At 45.3% G+C, this 9111-nt stretch overlaps 37 pseudogenes; all 37 read right to left on the bottom strand.

Moving 5' to 3' along the window:
- Positions 1 to 66: 66 nt before the first annotated feature.
- Positions 67 to 185, bottom strand: LOC140090684 (5S ribosomal RNA; annotated as a pseudogene).
- A 70-nt stretch (positions 186 to 255) lies between these two features.
- Positions 256 to 374, bottom strand: LOC140099462 (5S ribosomal RNA; annotated as a pseudogene).
- A 70-nt stretch (positions 375 to 444) lies between these two features.
- On the bottom strand, positions 445 to 563 carry LOC140095271 (5S ribosomal RNA; annotated as a pseudogene).
- A 259-nt stretch (positions 564 to 822) lies between these two features.
- Positions 823 to 941, bottom strand: LOC140099463 (5S ribosomal RNA; annotated as a pseudogene).
- A 70-nt stretch (positions 942 to 1011) lies between these two features.
- Positions 1012 to 1130, bottom strand: LOC140091617 (5S ribosomal RNA; annotated as a pseudogene).
- A 70-nt stretch (positions 1131 to 1200) lies between these two features.
- Positions 1201 to 1319, bottom strand: LOC140080245 (5S ribosomal RNA; annotated as a pseudogene).
- Positions 1320 to 1389: 70 nt separating this feature from the next.
- LOC140091444 (5S ribosomal RNA) lies at positions 1390 to 1508 on the bottom strand (annotated as a pseudogene).
- Positions 1509 to 1578: 70 nt separating this feature from the next.
- LOC140099464 (5S ribosomal RNA) lies at positions 1579 to 1697 on the bottom strand (annotated as a pseudogene).
- Positions 1698 to 1767: 70 nt separating this feature from the next.
- Positions 1768 to 1886, bottom strand: LOC140082287 (5S ribosomal RNA; annotated as a pseudogene).
- Positions 1887 to 2137: 251 nt separating this feature from the next.
- On the bottom strand, positions 2138 to 2256 carry LOC140090685 (5S ribosomal RNA; annotated as a pseudogene).
- A 70-nt stretch (positions 2257 to 2326) lies between these two features.
- Positions 2327 to 2445, bottom strand: LOC140090686 (5S ribosomal RNA; annotated as a pseudogene).
- A 70-nt stretch (positions 2446 to 2515) lies between these two features.
- On the bottom strand, positions 2516 to 2634 carry LOC140080246 (5S ribosomal RNA; annotated as a pseudogene).
- Positions 2635 to 2704: 70 nt separating this feature from the next.
- LOC140090687 (5S ribosomal RNA) lies at positions 2705 to 2823 on the bottom strand (annotated as a pseudogene).
- A 70-nt stretch (positions 2824 to 2893) lies between these two features.
- On the bottom strand, positions 2894 to 3012 carry LOC140099465 (5S ribosomal RNA; annotated as a pseudogene).
- A 251-nt stretch (positions 3013 to 3263) lies between these two features.
- On the bottom strand, positions 3264 to 3382 carry LOC140099468 (5S ribosomal RNA; annotated as a pseudogene).
- A 251-nt stretch (positions 3383 to 3633) lies between these two features.
- Positions 3634 to 3752, bottom strand: LOC140080247 (5S ribosomal RNA; annotated as a pseudogene).
- Positions 3753 to 3822: 70 nt separating this feature from the next.
- Positions 3823 to 3941, bottom strand: LOC140099469 (5S ribosomal RNA; annotated as a pseudogene).
- A 251-nt stretch (positions 3942 to 4192) lies between these two features.
- LOC140080248 (5S ribosomal RNA) lies at positions 4193 to 4311 on the bottom strand (annotated as a pseudogene).
- A 70-nt stretch (positions 4312 to 4381) lies between these two features.
- LOC140099470 (5S ribosomal RNA) lies at positions 4382 to 4500 on the bottom strand (annotated as a pseudogene).
- A 70-nt stretch (positions 4501 to 4570) lies between these two features.
- Positions 4571 to 4689, bottom strand: LOC140091533 (5S ribosomal RNA; annotated as a pseudogene).
- A 259-nt stretch (positions 4690 to 4948) lies between these two features.
- On the bottom strand, positions 4949 to 5067 carry LOC140095272 (5S ribosomal RNA; annotated as a pseudogene).
- Positions 5068 to 5326: 259 nt separating this feature from the next.
- Positions 5327 to 5445, bottom strand: LOC140082046 (5S ribosomal RNA; annotated as a pseudogene).
- Positions 5446 to 5704: 259 nt separating this feature from the next.
- Positions 5705 to 5823, bottom strand: LOC140089772 (5S ribosomal RNA; annotated as a pseudogene).
- Positions 5824 to 5893: 70 nt separating this feature from the next.
- On the bottom strand, positions 5894 to 6012 carry LOC140080249 (5S ribosomal RNA; annotated as a pseudogene).
- Positions 6013 to 6082: 70 nt separating this feature from the next.
- Positions 6083 to 6201, bottom strand: LOC140093659 (5S ribosomal RNA; annotated as a pseudogene).
- Positions 6202 to 6271: 70 nt separating this feature from the next.
- On the bottom strand, positions 6272 to 6390 carry LOC140099471 (5S ribosomal RNA; annotated as a pseudogene).
- A 70-nt stretch (positions 6391 to 6460) lies between these two features.
- LOC140084204 (5S ribosomal RNA) lies at positions 6461 to 6579 on the bottom strand (annotated as a pseudogene).
- Positions 6580 to 6838: 259 nt separating this feature from the next.
- LOC140099472 (5S ribosomal RNA) lies at positions 6839 to 6957 on the bottom strand (annotated as a pseudogene).
- A 70-nt stretch (positions 6958 to 7027) lies between these two features.
- On the bottom strand, positions 7028 to 7146 carry LOC140091618 (5S ribosomal RNA; annotated as a pseudogene).
- Positions 7147 to 7216: 70 nt separating this feature from the next.
- On the bottom strand, positions 7217 to 7335 carry LOC140080251 (5S ribosomal RNA; annotated as a pseudogene).
- A 70-nt stretch (positions 7336 to 7405) lies between these two features.
- LOC140091445 (5S ribosomal RNA) lies at positions 7406 to 7524 on the bottom strand (annotated as a pseudogene).
- A 70-nt stretch (positions 7525 to 7594) lies between these two features.
- LOC140099473 (5S ribosomal RNA) lies at positions 7595 to 7713 on the bottom strand (annotated as a pseudogene).
- A 70-nt stretch (positions 7714 to 7783) lies between these two features.
- On the bottom strand, positions 7784 to 7902 carry LOC140082289 (5S ribosomal RNA; annotated as a pseudogene).
- A 251-nt stretch (positions 7903 to 8153) lies between these two features.
- LOC140090688 (5S ribosomal RNA) lies at positions 8154 to 8272 on the bottom strand (annotated as a pseudogene).
- Positions 8273 to 8342: 70 nt separating this feature from the next.
- Positions 8343 to 8461, bottom strand: LOC140090689 (5S ribosomal RNA; annotated as a pseudogene).
- Positions 8462 to 8531: 70 nt separating this feature from the next.
- Positions 8532 to 8650, bottom strand: LOC140082091 (5S ribosomal RNA; annotated as a pseudogene).
- A 70-nt stretch (positions 8651 to 8720) lies between these two features.
- LOC140090691 (5S ribosomal RNA) lies at positions 8721 to 8839 on the bottom strand (annotated as a pseudogene).
- Between the last annotated feature and the right edge of the window lie 272 nt (positions 8840 to 9111).

Below are 9111 nucleotides of genomic sequence, written 5' to 3' on the forward strand. Positions count from 1 at the left end.
GCTGTTCAATTTGAACTTTCTTTTACTATCTCATAGAAAAACTAACACAATTTTCAGATTCAAAAAGGTCAACAGAACTTGGGATTTCCAGCCAGTCTCCCATGCTGGTACTTGCCAAGCCTTAAGCTGCATTGCTGCTGCGATCTGACGAGAGCAGGCACATTCAGCTTAGAATGGCCGTTGACAGCAGCTGTTCAATTTGAACCTTCTTTTACTATCCCATAGAGAAACTAACACAATTTTCAGGTTCAAAAAGGTCAACGGAACTTGGGATTCCCAGCCAGTCTCCCATGCTGGTACTTGCCAAGCCTTAAGCTGCATTGCTGCTGCGATCTGACGAGAGCAGGCACATTCAGCTTAGAATGGCCGTTGACAGCAGCTGCCTAATTTCTACTTTCTTTTACTATCTCATAGAGAAACTAACACAATTTTCAGGTTCAAAAAGGTCAACGGAACTTGGGATTCCCAGCCAGTCTCCCATGCTGGTACTTGCCAAGCCTTAAGCTGCATTGATGCTGCGATCTGACGAGAGCAGGCACATTCAGCTTAGAATGGCTGTTGACAGCAGCTGTTCAGTTTGAACCTTCTTTTACTATCTCATAGAGAAACTAACACAATTTTCAGGTTCAAAAAGGTCAACGGAACTTGGGATTCGCAGCCAGTCTCCCATGCTGGTACTTGCCAAGCCTTAAGCTGCATCGCTGCTGTGATCCGACAAGAGCACGCACATTCAGCTTAGAATGGCCGTTGACAGCAGCTGTTCAATTTGAACCTTCTTTTACTATCTCATAGAGAAACTAACACAATTTTCAGGTTCAAAAAGGTCAACGGAACTTGGGATTCCCAGCCAGTCTCCCATGCTGGTACTTGCCAAGCCTTAAGCTGCATTGCTGCTGCGATCTGACGAGAGCAGGCACATTCAGCTTAGAATGGCCGTTGACAGCAGCTGTTCAGTTTGAACCTTCTTTTACTATCTCATAGAGAAACTAACACAATTTTCAGGTTCAAAAAGGTCAACAGAACTTGGGATTCCCAGCCAGTCTCCCATGCTGGTACTTGCCAAGCCTTAAGCTGCATTGCTGCTGCTATCTGACGAGAGCAGGCACATTCAGCTTAGAATGGCCGTTGACAGCAGCTGTTCAATTTGAACCTTCTTTTACTATCTCATAGAGAAACTAACACAATTTTCAGGTTCAAAAAGGTCAACAGAACTTGGGATTCCCAGCCAGTCTCCCATGCTGGTACTTGCCAAGCCTTAAGCTGCATTGCTGCTGCGATCTGACGAGAGCAGGCACATTCAGCTTAGAATGGCCGTTGACAGCAGCTGTTCAATTTGAACCTTCTTTTACTATCTCATAGAGAAACTAACACAATTTTCAGGTTCAAAAAGGTCAACGGAACTTGGGATTCCCAGCCAGTCTCCCATGCTGTTACTTGCCAAGCCTTAAGCTGCATTGCTGCTGCGATCTGACGAGAGCAGGCACATTCAGCTTAGAATGGCCGTTGACAGCAGCTGTTCAATTTGAACCTTCTTTTACCATCTTTGACAGAGAAACTAACAATTTTCAGGTTCAAAAAGGTCAACGGAACTTGGGATTCCCAGCCAGTCTCCCATGCTGGTACTTGCCAAGCCTTAAGCTGCATTGCTGCTGCGATCTGACGAGAGCAGGCACATTCAGCTTAGAATGGCCGTTGACAGCAGCTGTTCAATTTGAACCTTCTTTTACTATCTCATAGAGAAACTAACACAATTTTCAGGTTCAAAAAGGTCAACGGAACTTGGGATTCCCAGCCAGTCTCCCATGCTGGTACTTGCCAAGCCTTAAGCTACATTGCTGCTGCGATCTGATGAGAGCAGGCACATTCAGCTTAGAATGGCCGTTGACAGCAGCTGTTCAATTTGAACCTTCTTTTACTATCTCATAGAGAAACTAACACAATTTTCAGGTTCAAAAAGGTCAACGGAACTTGGGATTCCCAGCCAGTCTCCCATGCTGGTACTTGCCAAGCCTTAAGCTGCTGCGATCTGACGAGAGCAGGCACATTCAGCTTAGAATGGCCATTGACAGCAGCTGTTCAATTTGAACTTTCTTTTACTATCTCATAGAAAAACTAACACAATTTTCAGATTCAAAAAGGTCAACAGAACTTGGGATTTCCAGCCAGTCTCCCATGCTGGTACTTGCCAAGCCTTAAGCTGCATTGCTGCTGCGATCTGACGAGAGCAGGCACATTCAGCTTAGAATGGCCGTTGACAGCAGCTGTTCAATTTGAACTTTCTTTTACTATCTCATAGAAAAACTAACACAATTTTCAGATTCAAAAAGGTCAACAGAACTTGGGATTTCCAGCCAGTCTCCCATGCTGGTACTTGCCAAGCCTTAAGCTGCATTGCTGCTGCGATCTGACGAGAGCAGGCACATTCAGCTTAGAATGGCCGTTGACAGCAGCTGTTCAATTTGAACCTTCTTTTACTATCCCATAGAGAAACTAACACAATTTTCAGGTTCAAAAAGGTCAACAGAACTTGGGATTCCCAGCCAGTCTCCCATGCTGGTACTTGCCAAGCCTTAAGCTGCATTGCTGCTGCGATCTGACGAGAGCAGGCACATTCAGCTTAGAATGGCCGTTGACAGCAGCTGTTCAATTTGAACTTTCTTTTACTATCTCATAGAAAAACTAACACAATTTTCAGATTCAAAAAGGTCAACAGAACTTGGGATTTCCAGCCAGTCTCCCATGCTGGTACTTGCCAAGCCTTAAGCTGCATTGCTGCTGCGATCTGACGAGAGCAGGCACATTCAGCTTAGAATGGCCGTTGACAGCAGCTGTTCAATTTGAACCTTCTTTTACTATCCCATAGAGAAACTAACACAATTTTCAGGTTCAAAAAGGTCAACGGAACTTGGGATTCCCAGCCAGTCTCCCATGCTGGTACTTGCCAAGCCTTAAGCTGCATTGCTGCTGCGATCTGACGAGAGCAGGCACATTCAGCTTAGAATGGCCGTTGACAGCAGCTGTTCAATTTGAACCTTCTTTTACTATCTCATAGAGAAACTAACACAATTTTCAGGTTCAAAAAGGTCAACGGAACTTGGGATTCCCAGCCAGTCTCCCATGCTGGTACTTGCCAAGCCTTAAGCTGCTGCGATCTGACGAGAGCAGGCACATTCAGCTTAGAATGGCTGTTGACAGCAGCTGTTCAATTTGAACCTTCTTTTACTATCTCATAGAGAAACTAACACAATTTTCAGGTTCAAAAAGGTCAACGGAACTTGGGATTCCCAGCCAGTCTCCCATGCTGGTACTTGCCAAGCCTTAAGCTGCATTGCTGCTGCGATCTGACGAGAGCAGGCACATTCAGCTTAGAATGGCCGTTGACAGCAGCTGTTCAGTTTGAACCTTCTTTTACTATCTCATAGAGAAACTAACACAATTTTCAGGTTCAAAAAGGTCAACGGAACTTGGGATTCCCAGCCAGTCTCCCATGCTGGTACTTGCCAAGCCTTAAGCTGCTGCGATCTGATGAGAGCAGGCACATTCAGCTTAGAATGGCCGTTGACAGCAGCTGTTCATTTTGAACCTTCTTTTACTATCTCATAGAGAAACTAACAAAATTTTCAGGTTCAAAAAGGTCAACAGAACTTGGGATTCCCAGCCAGTCTCCCATGCTGGTACTTGCCAAGCCTTAAGCTGCATTGCTGCTGCGATCTGACGAGAGCAGGCACATTCAGCTTAGAATGGCCGTTGACAGCAGCTGCCTAATTTCTACTTTCTTTTACTATCTCATAGAGAAACTAACACAATTTTCAGGTTCAAAAAGGTCAACGGAACTTGGGATTCCCAGCCAGTCTCCCATGCTGGTACTTGCCAAGCCTTAAGCTGCATTGCTGCTGCGATCTGACGAGAGCAGGCACATTCAGCTTAGAATGGCCGTTGACAGCAGCTGTTCAGTTTGAACCTTCTTTTACTATCTCATAGAGAAACTAACACAATTTTCAGGTTCAAAAAGGTCAACGGAACTTGGGATTCCCAGCCAGTCTCCCATGCTGGTACTTGCCAAGCCTTAATCTGCTGCGATCTGATGAGAGCAGGCACATTCAGCTTAGAATGGCCGTTGACAGCAGCTGTTCAATTTGAACCTTCTTTTACTATCTCATAGAGAAACTAACACAATTTTAAGGTTCAAAAAGGTCAACAGAACTTGGGATTCCCAGCCAGTCTCCCATGCTGGTACTTGCCAAGCCTTAAGCTGCATTGCTGCTGCGATCTGACGAGAGCAGGCACATTCAGCTTAGAATGGCCGTTGACAGCAGCTGCCTAATTTCTACTTTCTTTTACTATCTCATAGAGAAACTAACACAATTTTCAGGTTCAAAAAGGTCAACGGAACTTGGGATTCCCAGCCAGTCTCCCATGCTGGTACTTGCCAAGCCTTAAGCTGCATTGCTGCTGCGATCTGACGAGAGCAGGCACATTCAGCTTAGAATGGCCGTTGACAGCAGCTGTTCAATTTGAACCTTCTTTTACTATCTCATAGAGAAACTAACACAATTTTCAGGTTCAAAAAGGTCAACGGAACTTGGGATTCCCAGCCAGTGTCCCATGCTGGTACTTGCCAAGCCTTAAGCTGCATTGATGCTGCGATCTGACGAGAGCAGGCACATTCAGCTTAGAATGGCCGTTGACAGCAGCTGTTCAGTTTGAACCTTCTTTTACTATCTCATAGAGAAACTAACACAATTTTCAGGTTCAAAAAGGTCAACGGAACTTGGGATTCGCAGCCAGTCTCCCATGATGGTACTTGCCAAGCCTTAAGCTGCATCGCTGCTGCGATCTGACAAGAGCACACACATTCAGCTTAGAAAGGCCGTTGACAGCAGCTGTTCAATTTGAACCTTCTTTTACTATCTCATAGAGAAACTAACACAATTTTCAGGTTCAAAAAGGTCAACGGAACTTGGGATTCCCAGCCAGTCTCCCATGCTGGTACTTGCCAAGCCTTAAGCTGCATTGATGCTGCGATCTGACGAGAGCAGGCACATTCAGCTTAGAATGGCTGTTGACAGCAGCTGTTCAGTTTGAACCTTCTTTTACTATCTCATAGAGAAACTAACACAATTTTCAGGTTCAAAAAGGTCAACGGAACTTGGGATTCGCAGCCAGTCTCCCATGCTGGTACTTGCCAAGCCTTAAGCTGCATCGCTGCTGTGATCCGACAAGAGCACGCACATTCAGCTTAGAATGGCCGTTGACAGCAGCTGTTCAATTTGAACCTTCTTTTACTATCTCATAGAGAAACTAACACAATTTTCAGGTTCAAAAAGGTCAACGGAACTTGGGATTCCCAGCCAGTCTCCCATGCTGGTACTTGCCAAGCCTTAAGCTGCATTGATGCTGCGATCTGATGAGAGCAGGAACATTCAGCTTAGAATGGCCGTTGACAGCAGCTGTTCAGTTTGAACCTTCTTTTACTATCTCATAGAGAAACTAACACAATTTTCAGGTTCAAAAAGGTCAACGGAACTTGGGATTCGCAGCCAGTCTCCCATGCTGGTACTTGCCAAGCCTTAAGCTGCATCGCTGCTGTGATCCGACAAGAGCACGCACATTCAGCTTAGAATGGCCGTTGACAGCAGCTGTTCAATTTGAACCTTCTTTTACTATCTCATAGAGAAACTAACACAATTTTCAGGTTCAAAAAGGTCAACGGAACTTGGGATTCCCAGCCAGTCTCCCATGCTGGTACTTGCCAAGCCTTAAGCTGCATTGCTGCTGCTATCTGACGAGAGCAGGCACATTCAGCTTAGAATGGCCGTTGACAGCAGCTGTTCAATTTGAACCTTCTTTTACTATCTCATAGAGAAACTAACACAATTTTCAGGTTCAAAAAGGTCAACAGAACTTGGGATTCCCAGCCAGTCTCCCATGCTGGTACTTGCCAAGCCTTAAGCTGCATTGCTGCTGCGATCTGACGAGAGCAGGCACATTCAGCTTAGAATGGCCGTTGACAGCAGCTGTTCAATTTGAACCTTCTTTTACTATCTCATAGAGAAACTAACACAATTTTCAGGTTCAAAAAGGTCAACGGAACTTGGGATTCCCAGCCAGTCTCCCATGCTGTTACTTGTCAAGCCTTAAGCTGCATTGCTGCTGCGATCTGACGAGAGCAGGCACATTCAGCTTAGAATGGCCGTTGACAGCAGCTGTTCAATTTGAACCTTCTTTTACCATCTTTGACAGAGAAACTAACAATTTTCAGGTTCAAAAAGGTCAACGGAACTTGGGATTCCCAGCCAGTCTCCCATGCTGGTACTTGCCAAGCCTTAAGCTGCATTGCTGCTGCGATCTGACGAGAGCAGGCACATTCAGCTTAGAATGGCCGTTGACAGCAGCTGTTCAATTTGAACCTTCTTTTACTATCTCATAGAGAAACTAACACAATTTTCAGTTTCTAAAAGGTCAACGGAACTTGGGATTCCCAGCCAGTCTCCCATGCTGGTACTTGCCAAGCCTTAAGCTGCATTGATGCTGCGATCTGACGAGAGCAGGCACATTCAGCTTAGAATGGCCGTTGACAGCAGCTGTTCAGTTTGAACCTTCTTTTACTATCTCATAGAGAAACTAACACAATTTTCAGGTTCAAAAAGGTCAACAGAACTTGGGATTCGCAGCCAGTCTCCCATGCTGGTACTTGCCAAGCCTTAAGCTGCATCGCTGCTGTGATCCGACAAGAGCACGCACATTCAGCTTAGAATGGCCGTTGACAGCAGCTGTTCAGTTTGAACCTTCTTTTACTATCTCATAGAGAAACTAACACAATTTTCAGGTTCAAAAAGGTCAACGGAACTTGGGATTCCCAGCCAGTCTCCCATGCTGGTACTTGCCAAGCCTTAAGCTGCATTGCTGCTGCGATCTGACGAGAGCAGGCACATTCAGCTTAGAATGGCCGTTGACAGCAGCTGTTCAGTTTGAACCTTCTTTTACTATCTCATAGAGAAACTAACACAATTTTCAGGTTCAAAAAGGTCAACAGAACTTGGGATTCCCAGCCAGTCTCCCATGCTGGTACTTGCCAAGCCTTAAGCTGCATTGCTGCTGCTATCTGACGAGAGCAGGCACATTCAGCTTAGAATGGCCGTTGACAGCAGCTGTTCAATTTGAACCTTCTTTTACTATCTCATAGAGAAACTAACACAATTTTCAGGTTCAAAAAGGTCAACAGAACTTGGGATTCCCAGCCAGTCTCCCATGCTGGTACTTGCCAAGCCTTAAGCTGCATTGCTGCTGCGATCTGACGAGAGCAGGCACATTCAGCTTAGAATGGCCGTTGACAGCAGCTGTTCAATTTGAACCTTCTTTTACTATCTCATAGAGAAACTAACACAATTTTCAGGTTCAAAAAGGTCAACGGAACTTGGGATTCCCAGCCAGTCTCCCATGCTGTTACTTGCCAAGCCTTAAGCTGCATTGCTGCTGCGATCTGACGAGAGCAGGCACATTCAGCTTAGAATGGCCGTTGACAGCAGCTGTTCAATTTGAACCTTCTTTTACCATCTTTGACAGAGAAACTAACAATTTTCAGGTTCAAAAAGGTCAACGGAACTTGGGATTCCCAGCCAGTCTCCCATGCTGGTACTTGCCAAGCCTTAAGCTGCATTGCTGCTGCGATCTGACGAGAGCAGGCACATTCAGCTTAGAATGGCCGTTGACAGCAGCTGTTCAATTTGAACCTTCTTTTACTATCTCATAGAGAAACTAACACAATTTTCAGGTTCAAAAAGGTCAACGGAACTTGGGATTCCCAGCCAGTCTCCCATGCTGGTACTTGCCAAGCCTTAAGCTACATTGCTGCTGCGATCTGATGAGAGCAGGCACATTCAGCTTAGAATGGCCGTTGACAGCAGCTGTTCAATTTGAACCTTCTTTTACTATCTCATAGAGAAACTAACACAATTTTCAGGTTCAAAAAGGTCAACGGAACTTGGGATTCCCAGCCAGTCTCCCATGCTGGTACTTGCCAAGCCTTAAGCTGCTGCGATCTGACGAGAGCAGGCACATTCAGCTTAGAATGGCCATTGACAGCAGCTGTTCAATTTGAACTTTCTTTTACTATCTCATAGAAAAACTAACACAATTTTCAGATTCAAAAAGGTCAACAGAACTTGGGATTTCCAGCCAGTCTCCCATGCTGGTACTTGCCAAGCCTTAAGCTGCATTGCTGCTGCGATCTGACGAGAGCAGGCACATTCAGCTTAGAATGGCCGTTGACAGCAGCTGTTCAATTTGAACTTTCTTTTACTATCTCATAGAAAAACTAACACAATTTTCAGATTCAAAAAGGTCAACAGAACTTGGGATTTCCAGCCAGTCTCCCATGCTGGTACTTGCCAAGCCTTAAGCTGCATTGCTGCTGCGATCTGACGAGAGCAGGCACATTCAGCTTAGAATGGCCGTTGACAGCAGCTGTTCAATTTGAACCTTCTTTTACTATCCCATAGAGAAACTAACACAATTTTCAGGTTCAAAAAGGTCAACAGAACTTGGGATTCCCAGCCAGTCGCCCATGCTGGTACTTGCCAAGCCTTAAGCTGCATTGCTGCTGCGATCTGACGAGAGCAGGCACATTCAGCTTAGAATGGCCGTTGACAGCAGCTGTTCAATTTGAACTTTCTTTTACTATCTCATAGAAAAACTAACACAATTTTCAGATTCAAAAAGGTCAACAGAACTTGGGATTTCCAGCCAGTCTCCCATGCTGGTACTTGCCAAGCCTTAAGCTGCATTGCTGCTGCGATCTGACGAGAGCAGGCACATTCAGCTTAGAATGGCCGTTGACAGCAGCTGTTCAATTTGAACCTTCTTTTACTATCCCATAGAGAAACTAACACAATTTTCAGGTTCAAAAAGGTCAACGGAACTTGGGATTCCCAGCCAGTCTCCCATGCTGGTACTTGCCAAGCCTTAAGCTGCATTGCTGCTGCGATCTGACGAGAGCAGGCACATTCAGCTTAGAATGGCCGTTGACAGCAGCTGTTCAATTTGAACCTTCTTTTACTATCTCATAGAGAAACTAACACAATTTTCAGGTTCAAAAAGGTCAACGGAACT

Source organism: Engystomops pustulosus, chromosome 9 (genome assembly GCF_040894005.1).
Source record: "Engystomops pustulosus chromosome 9, aEngPut4.maternal, whole genome shotgun sequence".
NCBI lineage: Eukaryota > Metazoa > Chordata > Amphibia > Anura > Leptodactylidae > Engystomops > Engystomops pustulosus.